This window comes from Pteropus alecto, unplaced genomic scaffold, assembly GCF_000325575.1.
Source record: "Pteropus alecto unplaced genomic scaffold, ASM32557v1 scaffold101, whole genome shotgun sequence".
Taxonomy (NCBI): domain Eukaryota; kingdom Metazoa; phylum Chordata; class Mammalia; order Chiroptera; family Pteropodidae; genus Pteropus; species Pteropus alecto.
This window is the reverse complement of record NW_006432945.1, coordinates 6,841,812-6,849,150: the sequence shown is the minus strand read 5'-3', so window position 1 is coordinate 6,849,150 and position 7,339 is coordinate 6,841,812. Positions and strand designations below refer to the sequence as shown.

The 7,339-nt window shown below is 38.5% G+C and overlaps 1 pseudogene; it reads left to right on the top strand.

Annotated features, from left to right (window-relative positions):
• Positions 1–4,385: 4,385 nt before the first annotated feature.
• Positions 4,386–4,501, top strand: LOC112476513 (annotated as a pseudogene).
• Positions 4,502–7,339: the final 2,838 nt, after the last annotated feature.

The window sequence follows — 7,339 nt, the reverse complement described above, 5'->3', positions numbered from 1 at the left end:
GAGTGGGAGTTTTTATACCTTATAGATCTACAAGAAAAGTGTGTGATCGGTCTGCCTGCGCACTATTTTTCATAGCTGGCCTTGTACATTTGTTTCCAATTTAGGGCAGTGGTTATTAAACTCTAGTATTTTTTTATTATTTAAAATCCATAAAAGCTTATTTATTTGACTGAATATTTTCATAAAATATACTGTATACATTACATCAGATCACATAATGCAGTGTGTGTATAATTTTTTTTTATTTAATTCATTTTATTGGAAAGATAAAACCCACAAATTCTTTTTATTCTTAACCATTGCAATTATAGATGTTGGTTTATCTGTTTTAACACTTAAAATCCAACTTTAAAAATAGCTATATGAAATGATGATTGGGGAGCCCAAGCTCAACTAAAAATATAGAGATACGAAAAAACCTAAATGAAATTTTAGAATGTGCTTCTAAGAATGTGATTTTATCAAATTTAAGAGACTGAAAACTCTCTACGGCTTTTAAGTTCTACTTTTAAAGTACTTTACAGTTAAACATAGCTTATCTGAGTACCTTCTGTGTGCTAGTCCTTAAACATTCATTTAATCCTCATAGCTTCCCTATGAGGCATAGCTATTATTTCCATTATGCCAACACGGACACTAAGGCTCAGAGAAACTGCTTGTTCAAAGATACTTGGCTCTAGGAAGAGGCGGAGCTAAGATTAGAAACTAGAATTTGACCTCATATCCTTCCAGCTTCAAAGCTTACTCCGTTTTCTGCAATGTTTATTTCTTCACTCACACATTCATTAATTTATTCAGTTAATGCTGCTCGAGTACTTACTATGGGCCAGGGATGTGCTGTTTGCTAGGATTGAAGAGATGAGCGAAAAAAAAAAGGGGGCAGCATCCCTGCCTGTATGAAGCTGAGAATCTCTGCTGCCTTCAGGTTAGTTGCTTACTCAGAATTTTTAGATGAGGATTAACTTCCTACAAACCACAGACAAGGATGTAAAGATCGCCATTTTCTTCAATGCGGAAAATGACCATTTTATAAATATTTCCATGTGAAAGAATATTAAAATCAATCACCAGCCCTAGGTTATAGATGTTGGCTTAGAGTCCTGGATAACTTCAAGATTAATGAATCGCAGAAATTTGTTAGAGAGGCTGATACTCAAGAAATCCCTGGTAAGAAAAATAAGGTTTATCATCTGTTTTTTACGTGAGGCAGAAGCAATGGCAGGAAGTGAGTTCCTATCAGAAAGGATTAAGTATTTAAGACTTGGTTTAATAATGTTTCCGGGGTGCTAGCAGCCTGACTACATTGGCCAACACCGCCCAGTTCCTGAGTGAAGGTACTAACCACCAACCACCAACTACAAATGACAGAACCCATTAGGTGCATCAGGAGCTCAGTGCCTCGAGAGGCCAACAGGCTGTGTACCACCAGGTCTATTAACAGGCAGGAGTCATCTTCACTTCTACACACTCAAATATGTTTGCTCCTGTTGGTAGGTCTTTCATTTTTGTCTCTTCTGAAAGAGATATAGGGAATATTTCACTTTACCATAGAAAAACAGCAGCCCGAAGACAATGATGACTGGTTGGTGTTCAGCCTCACTCTGGGGAAGTAGTTTGGAGTGGCAGGGCCTGTGGGACCCTGGAAATAGCATGATGTGTCTAATGAGGCAGGCCTTGCTCAGCTCTTGCTTATTGTTGTTATGAAGGAGGCTCCATGATATTTCGGTTTTTAAATAGAGGCAGCAATCTTGACTCTTCTGTGAAATCACCTGACTTTTAAGTCGTGGCAACTAATTCAAAATTAAAAACAGAACGAACTCTTAGACTGACATTTTCAATAGGGTAACCGATCATCCTGGTTTGTCTGTGCCTGAGTGGTTTCACTGGGATGTGGGTCTTTTGGTGTTAAAGCGAGAATACCAGGCAAACTGGGGTGGTTGGTCCTTCTAGATTGTGGACGATAAAGAAATCATCTTTATGGGCTGAAGAAAGTCTGTAGGTGGTCAGTATGTGACCTCTAATGAATAAGGCATCAAACTAGAATAAGGTTTACATTTTCAAAAAGGAAAAACTAGAAAACTCACATTTTCAAAGGAAGGGAAAGATATTTGATCAATAGAGGACTAGGTCCAATTGTTCACTTCTGTTCTTCCCATTTCATATCTCATGGCTGTAGCCAGGTTAGAAATTATCGTAATAAATTGTTTGCAGTGTTTGGAGTTCATAGAACATTGCCATGGGAAGGGAGCTTAAACACCATGTAGTGCAAATCTTTCAATATACACGGGGAAATTGAGGCCCACTGCCCCATAAGTAGTTAGTGGCGGAATGGTTCAACTTGGCTCTGTTTGGAATGGTGAGGATGGCCCATAGCATGACCAAGAAGGCAACCCAACTCCTCTAAGTCGCATTTCCAGCAATTAAGAAGGTTTATGGCATAAAGAAAAATAACTGTTAAAATCTAAAAACAGAAGTTATTTCGTACTCTGCCTTTTGTTCATGGGGTTCAATTATAATGAATCACTGAATGCTCATGTTGTTGAAACTCAGAGCAAATGCATAAAACGAAGGACCGTGACACTGAGAAGGGGGCCTCCTCTATCCAAAAGGCTACTAGGTTGTATCTGGGCCATTTCATGGGGGCAGCACCCATTTCAAACTAAAATCCTACGATTTGCAAAACAGACAAGGAAGTTTTAGAAAAGTCTTTCCAAAGATCATTCCATACTGGCATATATTTAGTTTCATTCTTCAGTTATAAATTCAACATTTCTTTACAACGGAATTCTCTTTGAAGTTAGAGAATGAACTTTGCGGTGAGAGTATGCTCCCAGGCCCATATGGAGCAAATAAAAACAAGGCTGATTTTTATTTTACTATATTGGTATGCCGCACCTTCCAAAGAATTTACTGGTCATGTTTATAGTCACAAAGAGATATCGTTAAGGTCCAAAGACTTGTTTGAATAATTAGAATCCTCCTTGCTTCCTTTTAGGCTAAACTGAAATACATGGTTCATCTCCTCACCTGTTTGTGTAAATTCCAAAAAATCTCAACAGAATAAGATAGAGGCAGTGACATAGTAGCATGACTGTCACTTCAACAGACCACACAGGCCAATCTAGTTTCCTCATAGACACGAAGGAGCTCCCAGAGGCTAGAGATCAATGGTCACACTTTCTTTATTGTGTGGGTGAATTGCATGTAGCTTATAGGTCACTTAAACATAAGCTTGGTGAATAGTTCAAGGTCAGAATGATTTGATATGAGAGGCCAACACTTAACAAAGTTCATGATTAAGGACCAGATCCAAAGCTGCTCCAGCACTTACCATTCCCCTCCTGATTAGATCCAGGAAGGCAACGAGAAGGGAGGGGTATGTTAATTCTTGGTAACAACTGTAGGTTTGTCGATATAGGAATAGTAGTCAACAAAATACAATACAAAACATCGTTTTGGTGTGCAGGCCAGACTCTCTTAAAGGACAAATCTCTGAGAGGATGGTTTGGGCACTGTATTTCAGAGGTGAGTTTTAAGAGTGTTGCTGCTGCCGTATGGGTATATGTGTGTGTTTAAGTTAAAACAACAAATATTCATTATCTCACCTAATTTCTGAGGGTCGGGAGTCTGGGAGTGGCTTGGCTGGGTGGTTCTGGCCTAGGGGTTCTCATGAGGTTGCTGTCAAAGTGTCAACCAGGTACCCAGTCATCTTTAGGCTTGACTGCGGCTCAAGGGTCCACTTCCAAGATGGTGTATCTTTCGCTGAAGATGGCTCATTCACATGGCTATTGGCTAGATGCCTCAGTTCCTTCCATTTTGCCTTCAGCCTTTCTGTGGGCCTGTGTGTCTTTACGACGAATCATTTGCTTCCTTCAAAGTGAGCAATTAAAGGGAGATGGAAGGACTGTAATTATTGTGGCTTTCAGAACTGGATTTTTGAGACTTACAGTTGTGTACCACAAAGTTGCTTCATTTCTTCATGCCCCTAACAGCCACTATAGTTGGGGATAGTGTGGACTTTCCAAGGGTGACACACTTGCTTTAACATGAGAAGCAAATGAGTTAACAGTGGAAGATGTGGAAGGTGGGAGATGGCTCTGGCACGGAAGAGCCAGGAGCTGCCTTTTATGTAAATGACTGTTATGCATTGCTGAAAGCAGTGGTCAGTTATCTTTTGCAACACTTGGGAAAGAAAGATTTGAGCAATGTTTAGCCCAAACCTTCCAATTGAGGTCATGAGAAGTAAAAGTCTACATAAATATTTCAGAGTATTTATATTTAAAAGAGTCCTCATCTTGGACATGGTTCCATAGTGTAGCGGTTAGCATGTCTGCTTTACCGACAGAAGGTCCTGGGTTCGCGCCCCAGTGGAGCCATGGTCCATGGTCTATGGCCATGCCACCCTAAACAAGCCCGATGTATGATCTCAGGAGCTAAGCAGGGTCGGGCCTGGTTAGTACTTGGGTGGGAGACCACATAGGAAGACCAGGTGCTGTAGGCAAAAATAATAATAAATTTTAAAAAAAATTACTAAAAAAGTCCTCATCTTTAATTAACTTGCATTGTGAGTAGAATATTACAGCAGAGGATAGGTAAGTCATCAGTGGACCCCTCAAGCTCATTGTCAACAAAAACAAGACAGTGGCTGGCAAGGATGAAACCATATTCTCAGCAACTTGTGAGTCATGTGAACCTCATTGCAGGAATAGGATCAAGATCATAAACTTAGTTCTCCTACACATAGGACGATGGATTGTTGGGAAATTATAAAGAAACTTTCTTCTTTTAGGCTTCAAAGCTTTTAGAAAAAATGTGATGGAAAATCTCTGGTAACTTGTTAACCTTGCCAAAATCCATTCTTCTGTCAAATGAGGCTAAAGGTAGCAACCTTTTGGATTTTTGTTTCTCCTCAGATCACTTGCTACAGAATTACCTGGCTGTTAAAAAAAAGATTCTTGGACCCTGTCACAGGTTTACTGAGTCAGTACGTCTGTGGATGGAACCTGCATTTTTAACAAGCCACCCAGATGATTCATATGCCCCCTAAAGCTTGGGAACCACTGCATAGGTATTTCGAAGCCCTAATGGAGCTCATTTGAGGGTAAAGCAGCTGAATTGATCATAACCAGAAGTTTCAAAAAAATTTTTTATTATGCATCCCAATCAATAAAAAACCTTTTTTTATAATATAATCCTAATGTTTGTATGATTATATTTATATATTTATTCATAAATTATTTATATGTACCACTATGCTGATCTATCATATGCATTATAAAATTAAATAGAAAATTTTAAAAAATGAAATAACAATTTTATATAAAAGTTTTAATACTTTTCCCCCCACATCCCAGCAGATCATATAATATACCCTTGGGATTTATATTTCCTAACCTGGAGACTACTCGCTAAACCAGGAATGCTCACTGTGGTTGTGTTTATTCGATCACTTATTAAGCAAATAGGTACAGAGTTCTTTCCAAGTCCCAGGCCTGTTTTAGGCTCTAAGAGCTCACTCTGCGTGATCATCTCCTTCTGTGATATTGAAGCACTAATAACATCACTACCTCGTCATGCATAAACACTGTGTTATTTCCAGGTTCTGTGGCTAGGAGAATCCAGTTTGTTTCCTTCAGACAGTAGAGCAGTGCTATGTCTAGTTCAAGGCTATAATCAAGGTCACAAATATCTAACTTAACAGAATATTTGAGATTGGAGGAAAGTCCAAGATAGTCTTGCTAAATTAGTAAGAATATGAACAATGAAGTAATACAGGTGAATGACCTTCCCTGAATTAAACAGAGCATCATCTTTGGGAAGATTTTGAGGTGCTGTGGAGAGAGCACTGGACTTGGCTTTGGGAGACCTATATGTGTGTACGTGCTTCTTCCCTTACTGGCTGTGTGACTTTCAGTAAATTATTTATCCTTGTTGAGCTACTGTTCGTTCCTTTGTAAAACAAGGATAATAACACCTTTTTTTGACTACCTAATACAATTGCTGTCACAACCAAACTCTCCTTATCTTTGATAATGATCCCATTGAATTCCAGGCTTGATCGATCAGCTGTCAATGAGTGCCTGATGAGTCTGATGAGAGTTCATTCCAGCATCACCAGGTAAGTAGAATTTCACTTTTCCTGATTTTACTAGAACAAGCAAGTTCTTATTCTCCTGAATTCAACAACTGCTCAGCTCCCATATGTCACACTTCCACTCCCACAGGGCTTAAGAGAAGTGACTTCAAAGCCTGGTACTGCCACTTTGACATTTCATTTCCTTAAGCCTTCGTTCCCTCTTCTATAAAATGAGGATAATGGAATCCTCCCCTAAATTGTTATGAGGATACAATGAGATAATTTATGTTAAATGCTTGGTACAATTGGAACATAGTAAAAATCGAATAAATAATTATTGCTTAACTTAAATGACAAGTACAGTGAGATACTCTTTCAACATTTTGGTAAATGTAAACTGTCACTTGATACATCTGTTCAGAATTGGATTTCTCTTGATGATTTAAAAAAATAAATGATTTGACCTTTTGATCTTTTATATACTTAACCCTATCCTGGTCATTGATAATGAAATTCAAAGATAGGTATCTTTTAGCATTCATGCTTGAGTTTGAAGCTAATCTGGGTTTTAATTTCTCTTGGTATCTTATTCTGCTTTCCTATCATTGTGGACTCTCAGTGGCATAGGAGGTTTAAACAGGAAAGAACTTTAGAGACCTTCTAACTCTACTCCCTCATTTTTCGAAAGCGAAAACTGTGATCCAGGCAAGTCAATCAATTTTTTGACTCTAGGCCACAACCCTCAGCTCTCTGTTCATGGTTTATTTCTCTCCAAGTCAGCTTCTTCCTATTTCTCTGACTCCTGATTTAATTTTTGGTTCAGATGTGTAAAAGTGTGGTAAAATCGGATTAATATGAAACATTGCGTTCGGTCCTGTCCCTAGAACAGGCCTTGATACGTGAGCAGAAGTGCCGTATTTCCAGGTTCTCACCAGTGAGGTATGGCAAATTGGCCATGGATGGGTACTATTGCATCTGATTGTACCCACCCCATTATATCTTTAGTTTTGCGACTCTTATAAATTGAATATAAAGTTATCTCCTATGTTAGTGACTGTTCACATTGAGAAATCACGTTTATTTCTTCTTTTCCACTGCAGTGTGACTTAGATGATGTATTCCTCAGTGAATTAATTACACTAGACTTCCGGAACCAAATTTAGGATTTCGTAAATTCTAAAACATTGTTAAAAAACTTAAAATATCAATGAATAAATTAGAAATCAAAAACTCCAAACTCATTATTGAACTTTAGCGGAGGGG